This window comes from Bos indicus x Bos taurus, chromosome 13 (assembly GCF_003369695.1).
Source record: "Bos indicus x Bos taurus breed Angus x Brahman F1 hybrid chromosome 13, Bos_hybrid_MaternalHap_v2.0, whole genome shotgun sequence".
NCBI classification, from domain to species: Eukaryota; Metazoa; Chordata; class Mammalia; order Artiodactyla; family Bovidae; genus Bos; species Bos indicus x Bos taurus.
In genome coordinates this window covers 79,858,358-79,875,947 of record NC_040088.1, presented here as the reverse complement: position 1 = coordinate 79,875,947, position 17,590 = coordinate 79,858,358, and the positions used below count along the sequence as shown (strand labels likewise).

At 41.8% G+C, this 17,590-nt stretch overlaps 1 protein-coding gene across 1 annotated transcript in view; it reads left to right on the top strand.

The window, feature by feature from the left end:
• The first annotated feature begins 125 nt into the window (after nucleotides 1-125).
• The window catches only part of SLX4IP (SLX4 interacting protein), a 218,814-nt gene continuing 201,349 nt past the window's right edge, over nucleotides 126-17,590 (top strand). The window contains 1 exon segment of the mRNA XM_027560309.1: nucleotides 126-201. The gene's annotated coding sequence lies outside the window, so the exon portion shown is untranslated.

Genomic DNA, 17,590 nt, shown 5'->3' with positions numbered 1-17,590 from the left:
GCGCCGCCGCGGCCGCCCCTGTGGAGTGGGGCGTGCGGGAGGCCCTCAGCGGTGCGGCGGCCGCCCCTCGTCCACGCGGGGGCTTACGGGGGTCGGAGGCCCCTGAGTCTGTGCGCTCGCCGGCTAGCTCATGTCCGTGCCGTCACCCCTCCCGCTGATGCGCTCGAGGGCCAAGACTGCATTCTTCCGTTCAAAGGAACTGTAAGAGAAGTTATGTTCATGGATAACTGTCTCACAATGCACCCGCCATTGAGAAAGCCACCTTCATCTGCCAACCCGTGTTTTCTATACTCGTTCCCATCAAACATTCGGGAGACTTTTCCCCTTTTTGTGCTAGTAATTTTCAAGAAACATTCTGTGTCACAGAAATGTTGAGTTTTATTTTTCTCTGTTTCGATCGCCCTTCTCCCTGGCATAGCGGGTAACTGGTTTGTCACCGGCCAATCGAGCTCGCCTTGTTCGCGGTCCCTAGATAGAGGTCCTTCGCCGCCATGATTGTTTTGGGCCCTCGTTGGAAGCCGCGAGACCTTGCACGGAGGACATTTTTGTTTTTGGAAGATCCCGCGCGCTCTTCCGGCCGTTAGCTTAGTGTTCGCCGCCATCTTAAGTCCTGGTTGTGGCTTCAAGCGGGCCTCGAAGCAACCCAGGCCATCTTGTGTTTGGGCGGCGGCTGCAGGGCTTCTCTGCGCGCCCGGGAAGCGGGAAGGAGGTCGGCACCCGGAACACCAGAGCTTCCAAAGGCTGGCTTGGGAGCTTCTGGCCTCCTTTCTAGTCTGAGTTTGCACAGCCAGGTACCCTGGACAGTAACTAAACAAAAGCCCGACCCCAAACCCTGCCACCATCGTAGGTAAGAACTTGGAAATGCTGGGAACCTAAGACGTTCCTTCCCTTGCACTCAGCTGTGAGCCCAGCTCCTCTCCCGCTTCGGTTATTTCCTTTGATTAGTGAACCTTTCCTGAATCCTTATCCCTGTGCTTCCTCCTCTCTGTTTTAAACAGAAGGGTGCCGGAAGCCTGGGCTTGACAGTGGAAGTTTTGGCCTGGGAAATTGTTATTATTTGGACGAAATGGAGTACAGTGACAGGGCCAGGTATTTATATCAAACATCTACATTGTATGGAGAAGGCGAAGGCACCCCACTCCAGTACTCTTGCCTGGAAAATTCCATGGATGGAGGAGCCTGGTGGGCTGCAGTCCATGGGGTCGCTAAGAGTCGGACAGGACTGAGCGACTTAGCAGCAGCAGCAGATTCTCCTTCCCAGTTTTCAGTTTGTGACATACAGATTGTGTTTGTATATACATTCATTCATTTATTCAGTACATTTGTTGAGTACCTGGTGTGTACTAGGTTGTAAGGATTCTGTAGTAAATGAAAACCACTTTATTTCATGAAGTTTCCATTCTGTCACCTTGAGAGCTACTAGGTTGGGCAAATAACAGTGTTTTCTGGTTCTTAGACCTGCTATAATATACAAACAAGTATTCGTTTGCTCCTTCCCCTATCTTCCCCCGCTCCTTTTTCCTCCTGGACTAGGAATAAATCATACTGACACTTTATTTCTTGGATCCTGGACCTGACTGCATTTGTAGATGAACTGGTTAATTTTACAAACAATATTCAAGGTACTTAAGGCCTTGCTGCTCCAGTTGTGAACTGTGTATCAACCGCTTGAACATCACCTGGGAGCTTGTTAGAAACGCCGCTGACTCAGAATCTGCCCTGAGAAGCACATCTTAAGTTCAGACAGCACTGACTGAGGGCACGGACTAAAGACAAAGACTTTCTCTTTACAACTTGTGCTTCTGAAACAATATATGGTCAGTATAGTCACGCTTTAAATGAAGTGGACGTGTGGCTTTATATTCATCAGTTTAATGTCAAGATGCCAATTTAGCATTCTAAAAAGTTGAGGATTTGTCAGCCCCATATACTGTTATGTAACATTTGCTATGCAACACCTTTTGTCCTATGTGCATGTTTTATTTTTAATTTATTTGAAGTTGAACTCAAAATTCTGTTTGTTTTCAGTAGTTCAATATCAACTTGGAAAACCTTGGAGCATAGTTTACCAAAGCTTTTTTGGCACCTTGCATTCTGTCATTTTAAAATAACAAATCTAAATTTAATTTATTTCAGGGGTTCTCAGCTTTGGTTCTCAGCTATGAAAAAATCACTTGGGGTGCTTAAAAAAACCAACAACCCAGACCAGTATCAGTAGACTCTGAGATCTGTGGATGGAATTTAAGGAAGTTAAGGTATTTGAGAAACAACAAATGAGTTTTATATTTTCTGTGTTGCTATTTGTTAGATTTTTCTCGCTTGTAGATTTACTTAAAATAATTATGAAGAGAGTTGGACTGGAAATGTGGTGAACTAGCTTCTTAGTAACCCATCAGCTTGCTGTTTATTGTGTCCTAAGCAAGTTATTCAGTCTTTCTTTCCTTTATCCATCTAAATATTAATTGGGAAAAGAAGAACGAAGGTCCTGTTATGTTTTATTTAGTCTCTTGTGTATGTTGCAAAATGTAGTGGATATTTATATTCTGTGCATGTGAGGAAAAGAAGTATTTTGCAAGTGCAATATTCACTGCTTCTGATTTTCCTATACTGTATCTTGTATATGCTGGTAAGCATAATGGGTCTGGAAATGAACTCTAGAGCCAGACTCTCTGGGTTGAAATCCTAGCTCTTCCAGCTACCAGCTTAAACTGATTACTTAACCCTTTTGTGCTTCAGTCTCTTGTTTAGTTGCTAAGGGGTGTCTGACTCTTGCTTACCACATGGACGGTAGCCTGCCAGGCTCCTCTATCCATGGGGTTTCCCAGCAAGAACACTGGAGCAGGTTGCCATTTCCTTCTTTAGGGGATCTTCCCAATGCAGGGATCAAACCCGAGTTTCCTAAATTGGCAGGCAGATTCTTTACCACTGTGCCACCTGGGAAGCCCTATACCTTAGTTCAGTTCAGTCGCTCAGTCGTGTCCGACTCTTTGTGACCGCATGAATCGCAGCACTCCAGGCCTCCCTGTCCATCACCATCTCCCAGAGTTCACTTAAACTCACGTCCATTGAGTCAGTGATGCCATCCAGCCATCTCATCCTCTGTTGTCCCTTTCTCCTCCTGCCTTCAATCTTTCCCAGCATCAGGGTCTTTTCCAGTGAGTCAGTTGCTTCATCTCAAAAATAGGGTTGATATGAGGGTCAGATAAGTTAATATAAGAAAAGTGCTGAAAACAGTGCTTGGCACATAGTCACAGCTATGTAAATGTTAATTAGGTATTATTCTATTTAAGTCTTCGGATTATTAAAGTTTTGTTCATACATTCAAATCACTAATGGGTAAAGGTATTGTAGTTCCATGACTTTTTAGGCCACGTATCCATTTGGGAAAGAGGGTGATTTAAATACAATATGCCAAGCCAGGAAGATGTGTGAGTGAGAGGTTTTTTTAATGATCTTTTTCTTTTCTCTGAATAGCTTTATGGAGGTATGATTGTCGTACAGTAAACAGCACATACTTAAAGTATACCGTTTGATGGTGATTTACATGTATATACCAATGAAATCAACACTTGAGTCAAGATAGTGAATGTACTCATCACCTCCCAAAAGTTTTCTCTTGTCCTTTTGTAAACCCTCTGGGCTCTTCTAGACAACTGCTGCTCTGTTTTCTGTCACTCTAGCATTTCCCAGAATTTTATCTAAATAGAATCTTCATGTATGTGCTGTCTTGGGGGGTGGCGTAGTCTGCTTTTTTTCACTCATTATAATTGAGGGCCATCTTTGGTGCAAGTATCAGTGTTTCATTCCTTTGTAATTGCTATATTCAGCAATTTGTTAGACTAATTTGTTTGCACATTGTTAATTGAAGGGCATTTGGATTGTTTTTATTTTGATAGTGGTCATTTTCACATTGGAAAAAAAAAAAAATAATTATTTGGTGGCCAGTCAGTTCAGTCGCTCAGTTGTGTCCGACTCTTTGCGACCCCATGAATCGCAGCACGCCAGGCCTCCCTGTCCATCACCAACTCCCAGAGATCACCCAAACTCATGTCCATTGAGTCGGTGATGCCATCCAGCCATCTCATCCTCTGTCGTCCCCTTCTCCTCCTGCCCCCAATCCCTCCCAGCATCAGAGTCTTTTCCAATGAGTCAACTCTTCACATGAGGTGGCCAAAGTACTGGAGTTTCAGCTTTAGCATCATTCCTTCCAAAGAACACCCAGGCCTTCCATATGCAGAGAACCTAGGAGGTGCCAGTGGTAGACTGTGTTTGTTTGGGACTTTGTCTTTGACATTATTTAGTTTATGCATTCACGTTTTCTGAATGAAACGTTATAGTTTTTTAGATGCCAAACATGTCATCTATATTGAGTTGTTAGTGGGTTGGATCTCTTTTATTGAGATATAATTTATATGTAACGTAATAGTTTCATATGTACAACACAATTGTTTGATATATGTATATATAGTTAAACAACTCAGGGGGTTAGGGGTGCTGACCCTCTGTGCTGTTGAAAATCTGCATACAACTTTACAGTGACAAGCTCACAACTCAGCCCCCATCTGAGATTCCACATCTTTGAATTCAACCAACTGTGGATCATGTGATACTGTAGTATGTATTTATTGGGAAAAATCCAAGTGAAGTGGATTCTCATAGTTCAAACCTTGTTGTTCAAGGGTTATCTGTATAGTACGGTTTTATTAACTGGTCACCATGTGGTACATTCCCAGGGCTTACTTATTTCATAACTGGAAGTTTGTACCTTTTGACTCCCTTCACCCATTTCACCATCCCCTACCATCCCTTCCTCAACACCCCACCCCCTGCCCTTGCCCCACCAACGACCACCAATATTTTCTCTGTATCTGAGTTTGGTGTTTGTTTTGTTTTAGATTTCACAGAAAAGTGGATCATATTATATTTGTCTTTCACTGTCTTACTTATTAGAAGAATGCCCATTCATGTTGTCGCAAAGAGCAGGATTTCCTTTCTTCATGACTGAATAGCATTCCATTATATATGTGCATACACCGTAATTTCTTTATCCATTCATCTATCATGGACACTTAGGATGTCTCCCCTGTCTTGGCTATTGTGGTTAATACTTCAGTGAACATGGAGGTGCAGATTACCTTTTCAAGTTAGTGTTTTTCTTTTCTAAAGATAAATACTGTGAAGTGGAATTGCCACATCATATGGCAGTTATATTTTTAATTTTTTGAGGAACCTCCTTACTGTTTTCTATAGTGGCTAACCAATTTAAATTCCCATCTACAGGACACAAAGGCTCCCCTTTTTTCACATCCTTACCAATACTTCAGTTGCTCAGTAGTGAACGACTCTTTGTGACCCCTTTGACGTCAGCACGCCAGGCTTCCCTGACAGTCACCAACTCTCGGAGCTTGCTCAAACTCATGTCCATCGAGTCAGTGTGTCGTCCCCTTCTCTTCCTGCCTTCAGTCTTTCCCAGCATCAGGGTCTTTTCCAGTGAGTCAGTTCTTCACATCAGGTGGCCAAAATATTGGCCATCACCAGCACTTATTTGTTGTCTTTTTGATGATAGCTATTCTGACAAGTGTGAGATGACATCTCATTGTGATTTTGAGTTCCTTTTCTCTGGAGATTTGGAGGTGCTGAGTAGGCTGTCTGAGGTCATGTAAAAAGGTAGGATTTGAACGCATGTCATTTTTGCTAGAACTCGAGACCATGACTGCCTTGTGGGTCAGCGCCTGTTTCTGACAAAGTATTAAATAAAAATTAGATGCTGTTTTTTAGTGAAGCAACCACACAGGGCCAGGTGGGGATTTTCTGTGGGCCCCACAGGAATGGGAGGCCCAGAACTTGGCTTAGATGACCACGTTAAGGGTATAGAGTGAACTGTGGACTTAATCTTGGTGGGAGATTTCAGTATATGACCTACATTTAAAGAAAAAGAAAACAAAATCCTAATTTTTTTTGTGTCACTTGCATTATTTTCCTGTTGTTTCCATTTGTTTTTTGTTTTTTTTTTTCAAGTTCACTTTGGCATTCAGAATTATCATATGAATAATAGGAAAAGCTGATTCACTACTTTTTTACACTGTAATTACCTTTTCAAATTTTATCAGAGTTGTCAGCAAGATCTTTACTCATTTATCATTTTTCCTTGGTATTTTGTTAAGGTTTGTGATTTCTTCTTCATATTGTCCTTTTATGCGTGTGTGATAAAATTAGATTGGGGGAGTAGGGGCAACAGGTTATGAAATGATTTCTCATTCCTGAATTACAGTTGTTCCTTCATAAATTCTAGGGCCTTTGTTGTTTTAAGACAATAGAAGAGAGTATAACATATTCTTGGTAAAGTTTGAAATCTGGAGATTAGAAGCCTAAAGCTAATTTCTGATCTTTTAAATCCTGAGTAGGTGCTTTGGCTTGTGATGCAGACCGGCAGTGCTAGATGGAAGACAAATGTGAATTTCAGAGTGCCTTGAATTTTCCCACAGAATAATCTAGAAGGTCACAAACTTTAATAGAGTTTATCTCTGCTTTGTATTTAAATGACAGGACAATCATGATATTGTTTCATCTACTTCCATTCCCTCCCCAAATTAATTTTCTTAAGGATTTTAGGATCTTTCCCTCTCCACTAAAAACACATATTTTTGGTGAGGTCAGACGCTATTGAAGACTTTTTGTGAAAGAATGCCTGTTTACAGGTCAGAGAAAATGGGCTCAAGAATGCAGGGTAGAGGATGAGATACTGTTTGTAAGACATATACTTTAACTTCTCAGTATGTTTATGAAGATTATATGCTTTGAGATATTTGGAAAATTGATCTTTTTGGAGCTTGTTCTGAACTTCTTAAAAACAGGGTGTAAAGTAAAAATTCTACTGCATGTAGACTCGAATCGGCAGCTCTGATAAAGCTTTTTTAACATTTATGCTTTGAACCCCAGGCCCTGAGCTTGCTGTTCCCTCCTTAAAGTAATGCTAGGAGCCTAGGAAGGTAATTTTTTAAGGTGCATGTTTGCTTTTTAACTGTGTGTGTGCACATTTATCTTTTAATGATCAGTATGTAGAGGCTAATAATACCTTTTTCATTCAGATGAATGTAAGGATGTCAGTATTTTAAGGACAAAAACAAGTCACTGAAAACCTCACATTTATGACCTAATAAGGCTGAAACTCCAGTACTCTGGCCACCTCATGCGAAGAGTTGACTCAATGGAAAAGACTCTGATGCTGCGAGGGATTGAGGGCAGGAGGAGAAGGGGATGACAGAGGATGAGATGGCTGGATGGCATCACCGACTCGATGGACGTGAGTCTGAGTGAACTCCGGGAGTTGGTGATGGACAGGGAGGCCTGGCATGCTGCGATTCATGGGGTCGCAAAGAGTCAGATACTACTGAGCGACTGAACTGAACTGAACTGAACTGATGACCTAAAACTTCAACCAGGTATCTCTTGCCCCTTATGTTCAATACAAACACTTCCATATTTTCTTTACATTTATATGCATCTTAGCTCTCTCAACTTCGGCTGCATGATATATGTAACTTACGTGTTATTTGTGTATTGAAATAGGACCAGAGTACCTTGACCTCCTGTTTAGAGGGTTTAATAAGGAATTTGGGATTTGGAGACAGTAAAGATGTATTAGATTAATAGGTATAAGTCTAAAACAGTAACACAGTCTGTAGCCACTGATTTCAGTAACATCAGCAGATTCCAATTAGCAGGCTTGACACTTACCTTTGCCCTGCTCCAGGTTATCAGAGGGAATAAGAATGGCCCCTGTTCTCAGAAAGCTCTGGTCACAGGGAGGGGAGGGACTGAGGAGCAGAGTTAAGTGAGTGGAGGGGGTGTGGAAGGGCTGGGCTGGCCCAGAGAAGGGACCCTTCACTTTGGGGATCCCTAGAGAGCTCCCGAGGAGCAGGCGGCAGCTCAGTTGGGTTTCCAATGATAACTCGATCTTAGGAAGAGAGGACCTTCTCTAGTGTGACACGCATATGTACACATATGTGCTGGCCCTGCGTGTTCAAGGTCACATGCCCAAGTTGGCTGTGGAGGCCTCGGAGCTGTGACGGTCCCTGAGCCGGGGGTGGTGGGGCTCATACCTGCTCCAGTTCCTCGCCTGACGGTTTCGAGGCTGGAGAGTGCCAGGATGGAGACTGGAGCTTCTTGGAGAGGCCCGGGCCCTTCAGGACGACCAGCTCTTTGGGGCCTGAGACCGCCTGGCACCCCCTCCTGTGGTTTTCCCTCCTTGGGGGAGGCAGACGGCTGTCTGCGGCTTCCTCTGTCCTGTCCCGGACGACAGGCGCTGAGAGGAGAGAGCGCCCTGTGTGCTGCCCCAGGCCCCTGGCAAATGGCCTTCCTGTGTTTAGACTTCAGCCTCCCAGGGTTTCATAAAAGGACAGTGAAGACCTTGCCCCTCACCGCCCCAGGGTGGTCGTCAAGGCAGCAGTAACGCAAGGGGTCAGTCAGAGATGCCTACGGGCACCGCCGCCACCTCACCAGATGTGGGGAGACTCAGCAGGGAGGCTGGTGCTCTCTGGCGCTTCTGCTGCCCCTCCCTTCTGTTGGTCTGTTCTGTTATGAATACGCGTCTGCACGTCTTACACACACCTTCTCTCAGTTTGTGGTTCCACCTCACCCCCCTCCCCAACTGAAGTTTAATTTTTTTAACCTTTTTGTTTTGAAATAATTATAGATTTGCCCCAAATTGGCATAAAAGTACATGGAGTCCCCTGTACCCATCACCCAGCTTCCTCCAGTGGTGACATCTTTTGTGACTAGAGTGCAGCTATTAAAACCAGAAAGCTAACATCGGTACAACCTCCAGAGCTTATGAGATGGAACCAGTTTACATGCATTTGTGTAGCTGTTTTTATCATGTGTTTCTATTCCTGTAACCAGCACCATAAGCACAGTGTAGAATTCCATTGCCAGAGCTTCCTTCTGCAGCTTCCCTATTCCTAACCCCTGGCAACCACGAATGTGGTCTTCGCTTCTATAATTTTGTTGTCTGAAGAATGTTATATGAGTGGGATCATACATTCTATAACCTTTCAGATTGTCTTGTTTCTCCTGAGGATCATCCCCTTGAGATGATCCAGCCAAGCGGTCGTGTGTGTCAGCGGTTCAGTTATGGTTGCTGAGTGATGTCCCATGGTACACATACGCCAGATCTGTTTAACCACTCACCCACTGAAGGACACCTGGGCTGTTTCCAGTTTTTGGCTGTTATGAATAAAGTCACTATGAACATTTGGCTACAAATTTTTATGTGAGCCTAGGTTTTCATTTTTCTGGGGTGAATTACCAGGAGTGCAAATTTTAGATTATGTGGTAAGCACATGGTTAGTTTTGTAGGAAGCTGTCAACAATCTCTTTTCTAGAGTGGCTCTGTGATCTTTACAGTCTTTCCAGTAGTGTAGGAGACATGCCTGTTCTCTGCATCTCCACCAGCATTTGTTGTTACCTGTTTTTTTTTTTTAATCTCTTTTTTTATTAGCCATTCTGGTAGGTATGTAGTGATGGCTCATGATGTTGAGTGTTTTTTTTTTAATTGAAATATAGTCAGTGTATACTGTTATGTATAGTCAAGCCAACAAAGGTCTATATAGTCAAGGCTATGGTCTTGCCAGTCGTCACGTACGGTTGTGAGAACTGGACGATAAAAAAGGCAAGGCTTCAAAGAATTGATGCCTTCAAACTGTGGTTCTGGAGAAGACTCCTGAAAGTCCGTTGGACAGCAGGGAGATCAAACCAGTCAATCTTAAGGGAAATCAACCCTGAATACATGTTGGAAGGACTGATGCTGAAGCTCCAGTACACTTGGCACATTGGAAAAGTCCCTGATGCTGGGAAAGATTGACAGCAGAGGAGAAGAGGGCGTCAGAGGATGAGATGGCTGGATGGCACAATGGATATGAACTTGGGCAAACTTCAGGAGATGGTGAGGGACAGGGAGGCCTGGCATGCTGAAGTCCATGGGGTCGCAAAGAGTCGGACATGACTGGATGACTGAACAACAACTGTTTTTTAGTTTCAGGTGTACTATATAAATGATGCCTCATTTGCATACAGCATAAAATGATTCGAGTGTCTTTCATGCTTATTTCCCATGTTTGTCCTCTGCTGACATACCTGGTAATGTCCTTTGCCCACTTTTTGACTGGATTGGTTTTATTTTTTTACCATTGAGTTTTGAGAGTTCTTTATGTGTTCTAGTTTATAAGTTGTTTACTGGTTATGTGGATTGCAAATATTTTATTCCAGTCTGTAGAGAAGTTTTAATCTTAATACTGCCAAATCTACCATTCTTTTTCTTTTTGGGTTATACTTCTTGTATCTAGTTTAAAAATACCTTCCTTTCTCAGAGCTTATGAAAAACATTTCCTGAAAGCTGCTAACCGTTCACATTTGAGTTTGTAGCTCATCTGTAGTTGATCTTTATGTGCTGTGTGAAGTAGTGGTCCAGTTTTCTATTTTTCCAAGTAGACACACGGTTGTTGGACCACAGTTTGTCAAATGAACAGTCTCCTTATTTCCCACTGATGTGCACCACTGCTCCCGTCACCGTTTCCACGAGCCCAGGGGCTTGTTTCTGGCCTGTGAAGTCTGTTCCTTCGGCCTGTTTGTTTCCCCTTTGCCAGCACATTATTTGATTTACTCTGGCACTGTGGTAGTTTTGCAGTATCTGGTAAGACTGACTCCCTTCATTGTTTTTCTTTTTTTGTTTTCCTTCTCTCTTAGTCCTTTTTGTTATTCTTCAGATTCCCTGTTTAGGATTGTGCCTTGGATTGCATAAAGTTTGAACAATGTGATGAGGTCTGGCACATGTCTTATTAAATTCATCTCTAGATATTTTAAGTCTGTGGAATGCTAGTATGATGATATTTTCAGAAATCTATATCTTCTGCTTGTTTCAAAGAAATTGCTTTTAACATTCATCAGTAAACATGTTTGCTACTTTTTTTTTTTTGGTAGATGCTTTTCTCACATTAGCTTGTTTCTATTCAGAGATTTCTAGTGTTTTTCTTTTTTTTCTATTTCTATGAAAATGATCCTGTGCTTTTATTCTGCTTCAGTTTTTCAGTATGGTAATTGTTGTAGTATTAAACTGACCTCGCCCTGCTTGGATAAACCTCACTTGGTTCTGAAGTATTTTGTACTGTATCGCTTCTGTTTGTTCAGGACTCTTGTGTCTAGGTTCAGGCGTAGAGCTGGCTGTGATTCTCCCTTTCGTGGTCTGCCCTTGCGCAGTGTCAGTCTCCGGGCTTCATAGGCTGAGTTGCACGGTGGGAGGGGCTCCCTTTCACCCTCTGCTCTGGAATCATGTGTACATTTTGGCATTATTTATTCTTGGAAGAGCTGCTGGATTTTGGATCTCTTCTTAGATCACCTCTAAGAAGAGACCTTAGAGGTCAGCCTGTCCAACAGCATTGTTCTTCTGAGGCAGAAAGAATTAAATGCTGAGGCTCCAGTCCAGAAGGCCTGGTCCACTGTCTCAGGACTCAGCAGCCTCATCATTGTAGAAGCCCTAATCCCGACGTAAAGGTAACAGCCATTTTATTACCTGAGAGAGAGGGCACAAAGCCTTCACATCAGAGTCTACACAAATTCATAGGGAGACTTGAGAATCATCCCATCAGTATGACAAACAGGTCCCCTAGGTTTCTAGGGTCATCGGATTAAGTTAAAGAACCGAGAGGGGAAAGGGAGCCTTGGGCAGCACTCTGACAGCTCATGGAAAGCTGTGGGGAACAGGCAGAGGCTTCCCTGGCTCCACTGTGAGCAGCTCTGTGTAGGAATAACTCAGCGGGCCATTAATGCATGTATTGCCCTTTGTGATGACAGGTGATAATTTTCACCTGGAATATCAAATATTCACTGTATGGTGTTTTTTCATGAAAGTCAATAAAGATTCAGTGTATTTTTTGGAAAATTTCCCAGAAACAGCAAACATAAAATAGTGTCAGCTCCTGTTTCAGGATTATTTCTTCATCCAGCAGACTTTCTTGAGCACCTTCTAACTTTGATAACCTGCTCCTTCCAGGATGGATAAGTGTGCTTTTACCTGTTTGGAAAACAGCAAATTGTTTGGGTTCATTTTATGCTTCAGCTCCTCCTGTAGTTCATTTCTAGCCCCTGTGCATAAAGCTGTAGTGAGGCAGAGGATATGCGCCTTATTTAAAGGACTTCAGCAGGTGTGCAGGTCAAGGTCTACACAGCTGCTGTCCAGATGCGTTACGTGCTTTATCTTGGTGCCCTGTCACATAGCATGATGGTAATTAAATTGATTCAGGCCACATTTGCCTTAGCTGTGGAGTCCCTTCCTCCCTTCTCCACACCCCCTACCTCTTCTGTCTCTTACCTTTCCCTCTATTTCTCTTTCTTTGATGAGCAGGAGAGAACCACCCTCCTGCAGCCTTGTTTGAAGTTGTGCTCCGTGTTGGGAACGTCTGCCTTGGCCAGGGGAACAAGGACATGCCTACCTTGGCAGCCCAGTTAGCCTTTGACCTCGCAGTTCTGCAGGGGACAGATGATGCTCAATGGCTCTCAGTGAGGTGACCTGACTCTTCTCCTGCCCTCGATCTTCAGCTGTGAGACCCTGGCATGATCCCCCAAGTTCTTGTTGGGGGAATAGATGTCAGGCCTGGGAATAGATGGTCTGTAAGGGTGTCTTATAGTTCTAAAATTGTTAGTTTTTTGAGATTGCAAACACTGTGGGAACAAGTGAAAAAAAAATTGCATTGAGAGGCAGAATGCCATATGGTATTAAAAATGGGTTAAAAATGAGAGTAAGGTTATACAGTTGCTTTTTATTTATTTATTTTTTGCATGCAGTCTGTTTTATACTAGAGATCATATTATTTCATATAAAAATATGCCTTTCAGTTCTGGATTCTTACAGATTGTATTTTTGAGACGGGGCTTTGATGATGCTTTTTGAAGAATCCAGATCTTAAAACATAAATGCAGCTGCTCTTGCTTTACTGATTAAAGGGGGGGGAAATGAGCATTTTAAGAGTCAGCTGGAACCTTATTGTGAATTGAAAATATAACTTTCACTATAATATAGCTCTTAATCTATCTAACAGCAGATATGGTCTAAAGCCTTGTAATAGTCTTCTGTGTGGGCCACCTGTCCTTCTGGAAAAGGAAGACATACTGGAAAACCAGTGTGTAATTAAAAATAATTAGGGCGCACGTGCTTCAGATTTGGTTGGATACTTGTTGGCAGTACTCTTTTCCCTGTTCCTCTGTCTAGCTGAACTACTAGTATCCTCTAAATATCCCCAGAGAGGGACTCCCTAAATTCTTAACAGAAGTTACTCAAACCTGATTTAATATATTTAAAGGAGCTGACTGTGTGTTTATCTGGCTCAGATAATACAATGTAATTTTAAAGATTTAACTAGTTTTCAGAACAACCTTTATGGATGTTGTTTTAAAGCACATGTTCTTGACTTTCTAGAAAGTTATTTTTTCCATTTACACCTCTGTAGAAATGGGCTTGCTAAGATGAACATGATTAAAAAACATTCTAAAGCATATGCATTGCATTGTTCAGGGAACAGAAGTGAATAGATTAAAATGAAATTAAAATGATTTAGGGTTTGGATAAAGAAAGATATTTTTGTCTATTAAAAAATAGAATCAAAGATTATAAGATTTTTTTTTTAAATTTCCCATTGACTAAGTAATAATAACTGTTAACACTCATCTGGGGCCTACTATTTGTAAATGATGAGACTGTTTTCATGTACTTAGTCCTTTCAATAATTTTAAGTTAGGTATTGCTACCCCTATTTTATAAATAAGGAATCTGGGATTCAGAATAACTGCTTTTCTTCTTTTGCATTATGATTTATTGCAGGATATTGACTGTAGTTCTCTGCTGTGCAGTATCATATTGTTGTTTCTCCACTGCAGGTATGCTGGTTTGCATCTGCTAATCCCAGAGTCCCAGGCTGTCCCTCCCCAGCCCTTTCTCCCACTGGCAGCCCCCGTCTGCTCTCTGTCTGTGAGTCTCTTTCTGTTCTGTAGACAAGTTCACTTGTGTCATATTTTAGATTCCACATGTGAGTATTTGTCTTTCTCTCTCTGACGTACTTCACTTAGTATGATAATCTCTAGGTCCATCCAAGTTTTGCAGATGGTATTATTTCATTCTTTCTCATGGCTGAGTAGTAGTCTATTGTATGTGTGTGTTGGAGAAGACTCTTGAGAGTCCCTTGGACTGCAAGGAGATCCAGGCAGTCCATTCTGAAGGAGATCAGCCCTGGGATTTCTTTGGAAGGAATGATGCTAAAGCTGAAACTCCAGTACTTTGGCCACCTCATGCGAAGAGTTGACTCGTTGGAAAAGACTCTGATGCTGGGAGGGATTGGGGGCAAGAGGAGAAGGGAACGACAGAGGATGAGATGGCTGGATGGCATCACTGACTCGATGGACATGAGTCTGAGTGAACTCCGGGAGTTGGTAATGGACAGGGAGGCCTGGCGTGCTGCAATTCATGGGGTCGCAAAAAGTCGGACATGACTGAGCAACTGATCTGATCTGATCTGATCCTACGGAAAAAAAGAGAAATTCATGGGCAGTTCACATGGCCCTTGTGATAGTTAACTGTCAACTTGTTTGGGCTAAGGGATGCCCAGATAACTAACAGACATTATGTCAGACATTATGTCTGTGAGAGTGCTTCTGGAAGAGATCACCATTTGAATTTATGAACTGAGTAAAGCAGATGACCCTCCCCCGTGTGGGTGGGCATCATTCAATCCACTGAGGGTCAAAATAGAACAAAAAGGTAGAGGAAAAAATGAATTCAAGATCTAATTTGGGATATCCATCTTCTCCCGCCCTTGGCCATTACCACTCCTGGTTCTTGAGCCTTTGGACTTGGACTGAATCACACCACTGGTTTTTCTGGGTCCCCAGCTTACACACAGTGTATCGTAGGACTTCTCAGCCTCCAAAATTTCATGAGGCAACTCCTTTAATAAACACATGTATATATGCATACATGTGTGTGTGCATTTATATCTTCTATTCATTCTGGAGAAGCTTGACCAACACACCCCTCTATCCTGCTATAGTCTCCAAATAGAAGACTGAAACCTCCTCTTTTAGGGAACTGGATCTAAAAGTACTGACATCAGGGGTTCCCCAAGGAAACAGTCAAGACAGATGGTTCTAAAGTGAAGGCCACACCCACAAACCCCACATCTGTGTGCAGAACTAACTTCCATCTCCTAGTGCCCCACTCCCAAATACACACAGATAAACAACGACAAATCATCTACCATGTAAGGAAAAACTCTATTATGAAAGAAAGTTAAACAGAAAAAAAACTACTTGGCTGAAACCCAGACTATGCAAGGAGAAAGATACTTTCACTGATATCAGCAGGATAGAAGATATTACATCAATAAATATTTTTTTAAAGGAGCTTCTGAGAAGGATAAATATCATATTCTAATGCATATAAACAGAATCTAGAAAAATGGTACTGAAGAATTTATTTACAGGGCAGCAGTGGAGAAACAGACATAGAGAAGAGACTTATCAACATGGGGAGAGGGGAGGAGAGGGTGAGATGTATGGAAGGAGTAACATGGAAACTTACATTACCATATGTAAAATAGATAGCCAACAGGAATTTGCTGTATGGCTCAGGAAACTCAAACAGGGGCTCTGAATCAACCTAGAGGGGTGGGATGGGGAGGGAGATGGGAGGGAGGTTCAAAAGAGAGGGGATATATGTATACCTATGTCTGATTCATGTTGAGGTTTGACAGAGAACAACAAAATTCTGTAAAGCAATTATCTTTCAATAAAAAAATAAAACATAAAAAGGAGCTTCTAGAAAGCAACTAAAACTATGATAAGTGAAATTTAAAACCTTAATAGAAGGACTAAAGGATCAAGTTGACTAAGTCATCCAGGAACTTCAGAAATAATAAAGATGAAAAATAAGAGAGAATAAATGAAAAAACTAAAGGATCCATACAAAAGTACCAACATGTAAAACTTAGGATTGAAACAGACACATATCAGGGCATATATAACAGGAAAATTTCAGACATTGTTGAAAAAAGGATTTTAAAGTATGTGTACAGGAGGGTGAGTTGAGGGAGTAGGTGAGTTGGGAGGAGGGGGATGGGAAGAGAATATTTGGCTCCAAACTACCCAGAGCAACTCTGGAAGCTAAAATAATGGAAAACTATCCCCCAAAATCTGAAGAAAATTCTTTTCAAACTCCGACTACATTTAAACACAAGGGGGTGTGGGTGAAAACATTTTTAGATGTGCAAGATCTTAAAAAATGTATATTCTGTGCATCCTTTCTCAGTAAGCTACTAAGGATGTGCTTCACCAAAATGAGGAAATTGATCCCAAAAAAGGGAAGAGACAGGAAAAAGGAAGGCTGAGATAGGCAAAAGGCAAGAGGAAATCCCTGGATCTGGTGAAAGCAGATTCCTGCCTGGGACCCATGGGCTAGACAAGCAAAGAACCACAGTCCCGGAGAGGTGTCTTCAGGAAGTGTCTGGGCAGATGCAGATGAACTTCAGACAACCAGTATGGAATATGAGATTGAATTAGGACAGGTATGTGGAAAGCAAAGCAACTGAATAATACAAAGCAATCGCTGATTCCAGGATAAACAAAAAGTATGCAGAAAATAATAAGTAAAGAGTACTTCACACAGTTCAGTTATGACTAGCATTTATAATCATGATAATAAACAGCAAATATTGGCCTAAATAGTACTATGCTTTCAACAAAATTTAAAGAATGGGAAATGTGTGTGTATGTATGCGGTATGTAAGGTTAAAGGGAGCTCCCTTTAACCTTAATGGAATGTTTTAGAAACAAAACCTAAAACCAATAATAGCAACAATCTACACAGCCACAATAGTAATCATAAAGCAGCAATACAGCATGAAATTTAGTGATAAGGACTCAATTCCTTTTTTAAGTATATAGTTGATTTACAATGTTGTGTTAGTTTCTGCTGTACAGCACAGTGATTCATTTATACATATATATATACGTTCTTTTTTATATTCTTTTCCATTATGGCTTATCACAGAATACTGAATATAGCTCTCTGTCCTACAGAGCAGGACCTTGTTATTTACCTATTTTATATACACAGTTTGCATATGTTAACCCCAAACCCCCCCTTCATTCCTTCCCCATCCCTACCCCTCTTCTCTATGGATACGGATCCAATTCTTAAATGCTAAATTCTGCTCCAACCTGCAGAGCAAGCTGGAGAGAGCTGCTGTGGAGGAAGGGATGGGGTGGGAAGGATGCCTTAACTCATGAGTCTTGTGCGTGGAATTATCTGCCTGTTTAGATCCTGCACAGATACTTTTTGAGCAGCACTGTCCAAAAGAAATGTAATGCAAGGCACAGATATAATTTTAAAATTCCTAACAGCTACATTTAATAAAAAGTTAAACAGAAATGGTTAATTTTAATAATGTGTCTTATTTAACCCAATAAACCCATCCCGTTATCACTTCAGCATATAATCAATATAAAAATGTTTACATTCCTGATGTTTTAACTAAGCTTTCAAATCAGG